The sequence below is a fragment of the Biomphalaria glabrata genome, chromosome 5 (assembly GCF_947242115.1).
Source record: "Biomphalaria glabrata chromosome 5, xgBioGlab47.1, whole genome shotgun sequence".
Taxonomy (NCBI): domain Eukaryota; kingdom Metazoa; phylum Mollusca; class Gastropoda; family Planorbidae; genus Biomphalaria; species Biomphalaria glabrata.
This window is the reverse complement of record NC_074715.1, coordinates 54,104,840-54,117,417: the sequence shown is the minus strand read 5'-3', so window position 1 is coordinate 54,117,417 and position 12,578 is coordinate 54,104,840. Positions and strand designations below refer to the sequence as shown.

At 34.3% G+C, this 12,578-nt stretch overlaps 1 long non-coding RNA gene across 1 annotated transcript; it reads right to left on the bottom strand.

The window, feature by feature from the left end:
* Window positions 1–4,640: 4,640 nt before the first annotated feature.
* On the bottom strand, window positions 4,641–9,649 carry LOC129926162 (uncharacterized). Its single transcript, XR_008777822.1, has 3 exons — window positions 9,046–9,649; window positions 6,183–6,369; window positions 4,641–4,824 (listed from the first exon to the last, which is right to left on the bottom strand). It is a non-coding gene; the product is annotated as an uncharacterized LOC129926162 (long non-coding RNA).
* Between the last annotated feature and the right edge of the window lie 2,929 nt (window positions 9,650–12,578).

The following is a 12,578-nucleotide window of genomic DNA, read 5'->3' as shown; positions in this document are numbered from 1 at the left end:
AGTGTGTTTTTTTTTTTTATCTTTTAGCTCACTTGATTACCTAAACTAGTCTATATCAATATACTTTTTATAAAGCTTTTATCAAGTCTGACTGACTTTTTGATAAAAATTGTGTACATGCTATTCTCCCACTTCCCATACTCAGATCAAGTTGAAACATAGCACTATTATTCATTGTCCTTAACAAAACATAATTAACCAAAGAGTTAAATGATTATTGGCTACATGTAATTTTAATTGGGGAAAAGTAAAGGCAGTTGGTCATTGTGCTGGCCACATGACACCCTCACTTACAATAGGCCACAGAAACAGATGACCTTTATATCATCTGTCCTATAGACCACAAGGTCTGAAAGGGGAACTTTCCTTTTTTATGTGTTCTTACAAACTGACAGGAGAAGGGATGAAAGGCGGAACACTGGCGCCTCAAAACCAGTTTAGCTTCGTGTTGATGGGGCACGTCAGCCTAAATAACGCAACCCATCTAGGAGAAGGAAAACTCTTGACTCCAAACCTCCACTCTGTGGCGATACTCCCCCGTGTGGGGACAGACGTCAATTCAACCTACACAACTATAGTCTCCAACATCTTACAAGCAGCAAAAAAACACATCCTTCAAGGCCAAGTTAAGAAATAGAAACCTTTTTGGACACCTGAATTAGATAAATTAGTAAAAGAAAGAAACATGTCTAGGAAGACTATAGAAAAAAAACCTACTAGAGAGAACAAGACAACGTACAACAAATTGACAGGGCTTATAAGATACAAAATTAAAACAGAAAAAAAGAAAAAGTGGACCACAACATGCGAACAAGTAGATCTAAACAAGGATGGTCGAAAGGCCTGGACCCTTCTGCACCGGTTAACAGGAAAGAAACAAATAACAAACCCCCAACCTATAAAAGGCACTGACGACATAATAACAGAAAACCTTAAAAAGGCTGAAACCTTCAATAAATATTTTGCCAGCATTAACAAGTCAAAGCCAAGAAAACAACTGGACCAGGCCTTCAGTAATATCTTAAAGAAAGAAGAAAAAGCTCCAACAGTCAACTGTCAGATCTTTGACACTCCCTTCACTCTACATGAGCTCAATACTGCCCTAAAAAGCCTCAAGTCAAGAAAATCCCCTGGACCCGATAAAATAACAAATGAAATGATTCGGGGACTAGGACCACAGGCCCAAAACTGTATACTTAACTTTATCAACCATACATGGAAAACTGGAGACATACCACAGGAATGGAGAACTGCAAACATAATACCCATTTTAAAGAAAAATAAACCTTCTGTAGACTCAAAACGTTATACACCAATTTCTCTAACATCCAACATTGGTAAAATGGCAGAAAAAATGATCAATAACTCTCTTTCTAATCTTCATGAATGACCTCCCGGACCTCATTTCGGTCAATAAGGCACTTTATGCAGACGACCTTTTAATTTGGACTACAGAGAAATATCTAGTGCTGACTAGATCCAAACTAAATAGAGCCCTCACAACTATCTCCACATATTCAAAATTATGGAAAATGGAAATAAACAAAGAAAAGTCAGTTTATTCAATCTTTAGCCACAGCAACAAAACAGCAAAAAGAAACTACATCCTAAAAATAGACTCTCAGTCAATAAATAAAGAAGAAAATCTAACATATCTTGGTGTAAAACTAGACCAAAGACTGTCTCTAAAACACTTTATGGCAGATTTAAAAGAAAAGGCATCACTAAGATTAAACATAATAAAACACCTAGCAGGAACATCCTGGGGAGCTGAAAAGAAAACCTTAAGACAGTTATACACTGGATATGACAGATCTGTAATGGATAACTGTCTCTCCATACAAGTAGCTGCCAACAAAACCTATCAATCATCATTAGATACAATCCAAAACCAAGCCTTGCGGCTAATTAGTGGAGGTATGAGAACTACTCCCACAGCAGTCTGAGAAATAGACTCCAATATTGAACCTCTTAAGTTAAGGTGCAACAGAGCAGCATTAGAAGCTATTGAGAGATACAGAAGGTTGGAAGAAATATAGGAAAAACAACCATAAAAAGCAAAGGACTCTGAATTAACTTACTGATGAACTATCCCTTAAACATCACCTACCCAATAACAGAGAAAAAATTACCAGGTTTTCAAACATTACACCAGGACTAAACTACAAACAACCAACCATCAAAACACATTTACTAAATAACACCTTAACAAAGAATTAAATCCACTGGAGCTCAAAGTAGGCACGCTTGAAACAATCGAAAGCTATCAAAAAACAGCTTTCCATATTTATACAGACGGATCGGCTTTCAAAGCTACCATCAATGCTGGTCTTGGTGCCTTCCTGGTCTTCCCTAAAAATAAACACTTTGAGATAAGCACACCCTGTGGCGATTACTGCTCAAACTTCCAAGGCGAAATTGAGGCAATTACCATAGCACTTCAGACAGTGGAAAACAAATTATATGAAGGAGTGCAACCACCATCAGATATTGTTGTCTTTACAGACTCCCAATCTACTCTGCAAGCACTTAACAGCAGCACCTCAAACAGCCCAAGAGAGTTGACAACACTCATTGTGATAATCCACCAGATGATATCAAAATTAAATATCAATATCACACTACAGTGGATCCCTGGACACATTGACATCATGGGAAATGAAAAGGCAGATAAGCTATCAAAGGCAGGTTCATCTATAGAACAACCAGATAGACCTGTTACCTCACCCTAAGGTCAATGTTAGTCAACAATCACAAAGAGGAGTGGCTCAACCAATGGGCATCAGGAAACACAGGCAGAGCCATGTACAGAGAAATGACTACGCCTAACAAACTGGACAGTATTAACTTCCTCTCCCGCAAAGAACAATCTACAATCTTCCAACTAAGAATAGGACACACACCACTATTAAATTACCACCTGAACAAAATAAACTCCACACAACTACCCCTTTGCAGACACTGCGCCCACCCCTTTGAAACCGTAAACCATATCCTCTTTGAATGCCCCTCCCTAATCCACCTTAGGCAGACCCTACTTCCACTACAGCCCAACACAACCAACACCCTGTACGGCAGTGCTGAACAACTGAAGAAAACAGCACACTTTTTTTCCTTGGCATGGTCTGCAAAAGAGCTCACAGCAATAAAGCTGGCTAGAAGAAGAAGAAGAAGAATGTGAAAAGTGAAATAGAACTAACAGTATTGAGATATGTGCCTGTAAATGTGCAGCTATTTTATAAGCTTTGTTTATTTTTTATTTTGCTTGTTACATTTCTTTCTTATTAGAGGCTTAATGTATTGAGAAACTATATTGTGATCTTATATTTTTGTATTACAACATTGTTTCTTTATAAAATCAACTTGTCAAGATGTAACCTTATAAAGTGAGAGCTTTAATTCATTCTTCTTCAAGCCACATTTTTGTTGCTGACTTTTAGGCTCTTTAGCTGCCCACTTTTCCTCATTTAGACCTTGTGATCTAAAAGACAGATGATGTATAGGTCATCTGTTTCTGTGGCCCACAGTTAATGAGGGTATCATGTGGCCAGCACAATGACCAATGGCCTTTACATTTCCCCAACTATTTCCAGGTACCCATTACAGTTTTGTTGACTCAGGAGCGCCCTTAAAATCCTGAAGTTAAAAACCCAGTCATCACTCGGATTCAAACTCGAGACCCCTCAGTTTGAAAGCCAAGTGCTTTACCACTTAGTCACCACAACCTGTCCCATAGAAAAAAATGTGCTGTTTACTTTTTAGCTGTTCTACACTGCCATACAGTCTTGGTTATTTTGTGGTAATTGGTTCTGTCTGCGATGAATTAACTTCTGTGAAATTTCCTTTATTAATTCACTATTGTGTTTATTATATTTCTAAGTAAAAAGAGAAAATGGTGTCAGATCATGTCTCAGTGGTTCAAGTGTAGTTACATAAATAATTTAGTGTTCTTGCTACAAGTCTGGAGCATAAAATTGAAAAAATTTCAGTAGCTCAATGAAGTCTCATACAAACTAGAAAATCTTGATGAATTTTATTTTTATTTAATGTACATAATCCAGCTCAGGCTTTAGAACAGCCACAAAAACAGTGTTTCTTGTTTTAAGCACCAAAGAGTTGTTTTTTTAATATTTGGCATGTTCAATAGAAGTGGAAGAAAGAGAGAAAGAAAAATATTGTGGGGTAATAGGTTGAACAAATTTGCTTCTTTAATTCTTTGTTATTTTTTTGTTGCCAGTTTCAACGTGACACTAAATGCTGAAACAATGAGCAATGCATACATATAGCATATGTGAAGCACTAGGGTCCACATTTTTATAAGAGAAATTAGTGAATTATATAAACACAATAAGGGACTGTAACAAGCAGGGCAATAATCAGTAACCCCAGAAACAGTCTTTATATATGCAATATATATGCATCATTCAGTTTCGAAGTGAGACTGCAATCTGTGTTTTCAGTTAACCAGGAGATTATTGCAAGCTTCATTCAAAGACCAATGTCTGAGTACCACTCATGGAATCAAAGTTTTAGACAGTCTTACTTACATGAGGTTAAGTGAAGAAACATGAAGTTTTAATCTTAAAAAGAAATTTAAAATAAAAATCTAACATAAAATGGAAAAAAATCTTACAGTCTGTGCTTTGTCTTGTGTTCAACGAACAGCCAAAAGAAGCAAGCAAAAGCTTCATCAGCTTGACACCACATCAGGTCCACATCTTTTAGTGCTGATTGCTTGATGTACATGACTCTATCAGATCTCTATTAGAAGACTTGCTTACTGGTTTCCAACTCACGGGGACACAGCAGAATTACATCTCTATTCTTGAAAAAAAAAAGATGTATAAGGTTAAGCATTCTGATAGCTGAATTAAACATATTTAAGTTTCTTGGGTTAAATTTTTTCTTTACAACTAATCAAGTTTTCAGTCCAATTTCTTTTGAAATATAGACAAATGGTCAACATCTTAACAAACTAGATTTATTACGACTGTTTCTTATTGCCTTAAACTCAGATTACTCTGCTAAGTCATTGGTTTCCCTTGCTGATTCAGGCAACCCATATGAGGCATTAGAGTTTAGTGGACTCTAAGGCATCCTTGATTCCAGAAGTTCAAAACACAGTCTTCATCTGTATTTGAACTCACGATCCCTCAGTTTGGAAGCCAAGCATTTTACGACTCAGCACCCATGCTCCCAGGTATGTTTGTAACTAAATTTTTATTACATGGTTCTCTGGTCATATGTTAAGCACTCTGGGATCCCCACCACCCTAGAGGAGGTTTGGATTACTACATAAACTTCATTTTTCAAGGAACATAAAAAAAAACTTTAAAAGAAACACTTTTTTTGATAACTAAAATCAAAATTTTCAACTAATTAATTAATTAATTTATTGCTTTTATATAGTGCAACTTTCATGCTTATAGCATGCTCAGAGCGCTTTGGCTCAATCTCATCTGTGGACCAGTAGGGGGTAGTTATCTGGGAGAAGGTTTTCCGTGCTGCTTTGATAGGTATTCAAGCCAATCTCAAGCGTACTTAGCCTCTAGATCCCACATCTAAAGGCAAATATTTGTTTTAAATACTGATGAAAATAAATATTTATAATGTCAAATGGCCAAGTCAAATACATGTTCATGTGTACCTGTCTAGATTATTTGTGTTTAGTTAAAGAACAATGTATAACTAAGAGACATTACAAAATATTATTAACTTAGCTTCATAATGAAATATATATATATGATTGATTAATAAGATTATGAAACACATTAAGATTATTTATTTGATAATGCCTAACTATATAACATTACATTGAGACATGGTGACTGAGTGGCTTCTGAACCAGGGGAGGTTCTGGGTTCAAATCCTGGTGAAGACTGGGATTTTTATTTTGGGATCATAAGGCACCTATGATTCCATCCAGTTCTAATGGGTACCTGACATTAGTTGTGGGAAAGTAAAATCGGTAGGTCATTATGCTGGCCACATATCACCCTCATTAACTATGGGCTACAGAAACAGATGACATTTACATGATCTTCCTTATAGATCACAAGGTCTGAAAGGGGAACTATAAAATTACATAGCAAAATTATGAAATAACTGTAAAAATACTTAGCTAGATTATGAACTAATCCTAAAAATACTTAGACTAGATTATGAGACTTGAGTATGATTACCTGGCTAGGTATAAAAACAAATGCCAGGGCAATGGTTAGAATCTTTAAGAGTCAGCCCAGCCAAATGTCAGAGGAAACATCTCCATAGCCAACAGTGGAGAACGTGACAACAGCAAAATTGAAAGACTCAAAAATTTTGAAGTTTAAGCTGCTGCTTCCTCTCTGAATGTGTTGAATAGTGCAGATACTTGAAGGAAGGAAATCAAAAAGAAAACTTAAGTTAACTCATGTAAACCTATGTATATTTATGTTTATTACTGACAAAGAAAATAAGGCAAGCTATTAACTCAAGAAACTGGGTCAGAGAATACATGGTCACTTAATTATAACTAATTATTTATTCAATTTTACTCACACTCTGTCAAAAACTAACTCTACAGCACAATTTCTAGAGGCTATATTTTAGATTCTGATAAAAACAATATTTAAGCTATATTACATTTTACACAGCACTATATCTAGTCTAGGCTACATAGCACATAGACACACACACAGAGATTTATTTATTATTGTTCTTTGGAATATACATATTATAATCAATAATAATAATAATAGCTTTTATATAGCGCTACTTTCATGCTTATAGCATGCTCAGAGCGCTATGTTCCAATCTCATTTGTGGACCAGTGGAGGGGGGGGGTATCTGAGAGAAGGTTTTCCATGATGCCTTTAGGTGCTTTGCTCAAGTTGGGTGTCAAACCTCGAGCCCACTTAATAGGTAGCCAACACAAACGTACTTAGCCTCTGGACCATGCTTCCCAACATATGTCAAGATCTGTAAGTCTGTTAATAAGAGTAATACTATGTGTACAGAAACAATCAATCTTCTGATCAACACAAACTTGACAGACCCAGATTAGACATATCATTGATCTAAATCAGACAATATGAATAATAATAACAATTGCTAGAGTTCTTAATGTCAAACGTCAAAAAGCTTATGAAAACATTGTTGCTTATGTGATGTGTCTAGAAGAAAGTGGACTCTTCTAATAAACTTGTTCTGAAGCAAATAGTCAAACAAGTTTGTGATACTCGCTATAGCTCTGCATCAGCAATTGTACACAAAATAAAACTAAATGAATCTGAAAATTGACACAAAGAGATGGAGTGATAAAGGAACTGCAACATCAACAAAATACAGATAACATCATATGTAGCATCCTCTTGAGTGATAGTTAAAAAAAAAACAGATTAGATTTTGCTGAGTTATTAGAGATTACCTTAATGTGAGACACTAGAGACTTATTTAAAGAGATAGGCAACTCATTTATTAAATGTTTTTGAGTTTAATTATTGTGCTTTGGAATATGTGCTTTGTAGCCTAGATATAGTGATGTGTAATATGTAATATTCTGTTCTACAGAATCTAAAATATAGCCTAAAAATAGTGCTATAGGGTTAGTTTTTGATATATTATATTGAATTGAATACTAGAAATACAGATGGATGCCTGCCTGTTCATATGGTAATCGATCAGGCTGACTGTGTATTTTACATGTTTCTGATATTCCTTCAGATTTGAATTTTAAATGTATTTTATCCAAGCCTAAGGATTGCAGGAGATGATGACAGGCTGAGTTTGAACCCAGGACCATTAAGACCAGCAACCAGGCTACCATCCTGTCATCTAGATGTTGTTCCAAGTTTTAACCAAGCTCATCCTCTGCCATCCAGCGAGAAGTTTGGGCTTGGTTGATGAAATGGTTATTTCTGAAAGATGCGATAGATGTGTGTGATAACCTGACAAATGTGACCCAGGCCAGTAAAACAGTTCAGCGTACTGTGTTGGTGTACAAGGGACAGTACTTGTATGAATGTTACACATAAATATGACCCATGTGATTTTTTGGGGACCAAACTGTCAGTCTACTGTGAAGTCGGTCTAGGGACAGTGAATCCTTGAGTGAAGCAGTCACAAGTCCAGAATGAGATAGAGAGAGAGCTTAGTATGGCAATTTTTAGTTTATTAAGCATTTGTAGTCAGTGTATCCTATAGCCAATTGTGTAGTATTTGATGTTATTTGTTTGTTATTAAAGTACCACATTATTTTAGAACGCTTGTTGTCAAGTTCTTTTTTTGAATACCTAACAAACTGACAAGACTTATACATATGACTTTAAATAACTCAAAAAGTAAAGTCATGATAGAAGGAGAACACTCACTGGAATTTAAAATTAAAAGAGGATTAAGACAAGGTGACTCACTTACTTGCATGCTTTTCAATTTGACACTGGAGAGTTATAAGAAATAAACACATAAACACGAGGGGAAATATTACTAACTTTTTAAATACTTCAGGAGAGAAAATATGGTTCCACAACCAACAGGGACGATATACAGCTAACCTCTACAATACCTTGCTTATGCCGATGACATTGCCTTATTGGGTAAAGAAACCTCTGACATTACTAGTTTTTTCACACAACTAGAAGCATCTCGACCAGCAGGACTTGAGGTCAATGACAGTAAACCCAAGTACATCGCAATGACAAGAGACAATCAAAAAGATAGGACCATATATTAAAATCATAAATCACAAATTTGAAAATGTCAAAGCATTCAAATATCTAGGAAGTACAATTGATTTAAAAAATGACCTACTAAACAGAAATAAAGGAAAGAAAAGCAGGAGGCAACAGAGCATTTTATAGCACCCATCATTTACTTAAGAACAAAAAAAATATGAAAAAATAAGAAAATAATATACAAAACCATAAGACCAGCTGCAGTGTATGCAAGTGAGACCTGAACACTGACAAAGACAACCGAAAATATATACTAAATACTTGGGAACGAAAAATTCTTAGGAAAATCTATGGTGCTATACAAGATGAAACAGGGTGGAGGACATGTACTAACCATGAGATATATCAATTGTATGAAGACCCACAGATAGTGACGGAGATAAAAGGCTAAGGAGAGATCTGAATGGAGGGATGTGTTGAACCCAGCTAAAGCCCTCCATGGGCTGTAGTGCCATTGGGATGGATGGATGGAAAGTGTTTCCTGCAAAATGACTGAAAAATAATGACAACATTAAAACAAAAAAAATATTTGCTCTATTCATATTTTACGATGTCTTAAGTATTCTTTCAAAATAACTATTTTGTATTAAATAGGCTAAATAAGATCTAGATGTAGTGATAAATCTCATCATCTTGACATCATATGTGATAAATATACATGACTTGATCATCATATACATAAATCATACAGGAATGGACTGGATTTCTAGATGCACTAAGATTCTACATCATGCAACAATACAGGATTACAGGCAGCACTTTGGCTTTCTTACTGTCACTAATACCGTAGTCTAACTGTAATACTTGATCTAGATTCAGATCTAGACTCTAGTAGACTGTCACTTAGTTTACTCATAGTCATAGTCACCATATAGATCTAGATATCATAGTTTCGGTCAGACGTGAAGACCTCCCGCAGGAGAACGGGAGAAGGGAGCGGGCATGGTTTGAACCCATGACCATCGATAAATTCAAATGACAGTCCAGTGCGCAAACCGCACGACCAGGCAGCCATCCACAAATACTAGATCTAGAGATATAAATATATATAGAGAGAGATAGATCTAGAAACTAGAATCTATATACTAATAATGTAATATAGATCTAATATAATTATATAGAGAGTAGTTTATTTAATCTGGACATTACATGAATTTGGACACTAGCTGTTTTTGTGGTCATTAAATCTTTATTTTGATATTTAATATGAAACTAGCATGTCCATTTCCAATGATTCTGACCCAATTTCCTTCCATTTAGTTGTCTTTTTATGTAAAAGAAAAAAGAATTTCAAATGTCTACATCATGTTTTTGTTTTTCCTATGATGACTTTACCTCTTCCTAGGGTTAAGACTATATTTTGCTATCTATGCTAATGACCCCGGCAATACTTATTCTGTTTTTGGAGCTGTTTTATTTGATTCATAAGCCAAGTTGTTTGATTTTATACAACAAAAATAATAGGGTGTTTGAATTAAATTACAATTTTCTTACCAAAATTTATTTCAGAGAGCCAGTTTTGGACATCAATGTTAATGATCTTATATTAAATTTGTTTGTTTGTTGTTTTTTTTATAGAGAATAAATGGGCAAATGTTTGTAGTGAGCTTGGTACATTGAATGTAGTTAAATTCCTAGATCTAGACCTACTAGATAGATTTATATAGAGAGAAAGAGAATATAGAGGATTCAGCTATTTAGGCAAGAATGGCTATCTTAACCAGTACTATACTACAAAAGATCATCTGTATTTGAAATTATTAAATTAATAAACAAAAAACAAAATGTAGTTAATGTTAATATAGAATTAAAATCGGAGTTTATTGATGCCTAAATATAGAGACTGTCTGAAATAAATTATAAATGGTCTCCGGAATAAAATAATTTGGGTCAAATTTGTCTGCATTAAATGAAAACACATGGCCTCTTTGCCCTTAAATATAATAACAAAAATAGGGTAGGGGTACAAATATAAGTAGTCATCCTTATTCTCCTTAAACTTAAACTAAAGAAGATTTTGATACTTATTTCTTTTTTATGTCGAACCATTGTCAAATAATGCGCTGTCAAAGTCAAACTTTGAAATTTTAGCCTAAAGGTGTCAGAATAGCAAAATAAACTACTCTAGATCTAGATTATAATAGATCTATTATAATTTATTATTATATAAAATATATTACTATAGATCTAGACAATCACAATAGTCATTATTATAGTAATCATAAATACTATGACTATCTCACACTATCTGTCTATACTTTTATACTTTTAGTCTGAGTATAGTCACTATAGACTAGTCACTAGACTATACTTAATTATAATACTAAAATAGTATGACTATCTCACACTATCTGAGTATCTGTCTATACTATTTGTCTGACTATACCATCACTATAGTCACTATAGACTAGTCACTACACTATAATTAATTAAAATACTACTATTTTATACTATATTTTTTTCATACTTAATAAAATTATAATATATTTATAGTTATGGACCTCATTCACCAATCGTAAACAAACAACATTTAGCCATGTGATTATCTATATCTTCTATACAAAGTATGCCATCCATAGTGGCTGTCACGTGATACATATTTTTTTATTGTTTTATCCATATTATGCAGTGGCTAAACATGTTTATTTACGATTGGTGAATGAGGTCCATTAATATTATTTATACTATATTTTTATATTATATAGTTATAATAATATAAGTTTTATATAGTTTATATATATATAGATCTAGTACTTATAGAGTCTAAACTTTATTAAATTATTACAGTATTAAATTATAGTTACACTACTAACTAGTTATAGATAGATCTAGACAATATAGTCATCTAGTCAGTAGACTGAGTAGATCTACATTATACACGTTATAAATAGTATTACACAGTTTAGTCAGTTTAGTATAGATTTCTATAGAATACTATAGATCTAATCAATCTAATCTAGAATCTAGATCTATCTCTAGAGATCTCTAGAGTGACTAGAGTCTAGACTCTAGACCTATATATTATATTATTATATTATAGATCTAGTGACAATCTAGTGATTCTAGTCTATTTATTATTAACACTTTCACCACTAAACAGTTGTCAGAAACTATCTATCCCTAAGACAGGCTAAGTCGTAAGAGAAGGGATATATAACTTTGAACGTCTTTGTATCAGTTATTTTAAAAAATCAATTTTATGACTAAATTCACAGGAAAAAACTAATTTAGATCTATACTATATCATATGTAGATCTAGGAATCTAGATCTAGATCTAATATATATTAATTATTTCGATAAACTGACCTAGATACAGTGTGAGTGATTCATTACAGTTACTAGATCTAGATGTTTGTAAAATGTTTTACATGTTTCGGATGTTCCTTCAGAGTTGAAGATAATTACTTCCTAGTCCAAACCTCCCGCAGGACGACGGGGGATGGGAGCGGGCAGGGTTTGAACCCTGGACCATCGATAAATCTGAACGACAGTCCAGATCTAGCTAGAATTCTAGTAGAATCTAGAGTCTAGAGTCAACTCTAGTCTAGAGTACTCTAGAGTGACTAGAGTGTCACTAGAGTGACTAGGTGACGTAGGTCACTAGAGTGACTAAGAGTTAAGAGTCTAGTCAAGTCTAGTGACTCTAGTCTCCTAGATAATCTAGATCCACTTTTTTTGCCCATTACTTGCCTCAATCATTATTTATATCCATATTCTACAGCTGAAACATAATACCCCATTAGAATCTTATTCTATTAAAGCGTACACATATGCCTAAATATGTTCCATTTTGAAGGCTAGCAAAAAAAATCTTAAAAATTCTTCCAACATGCTGCAGACACCTAAAAATAACTTCACTATCGCTC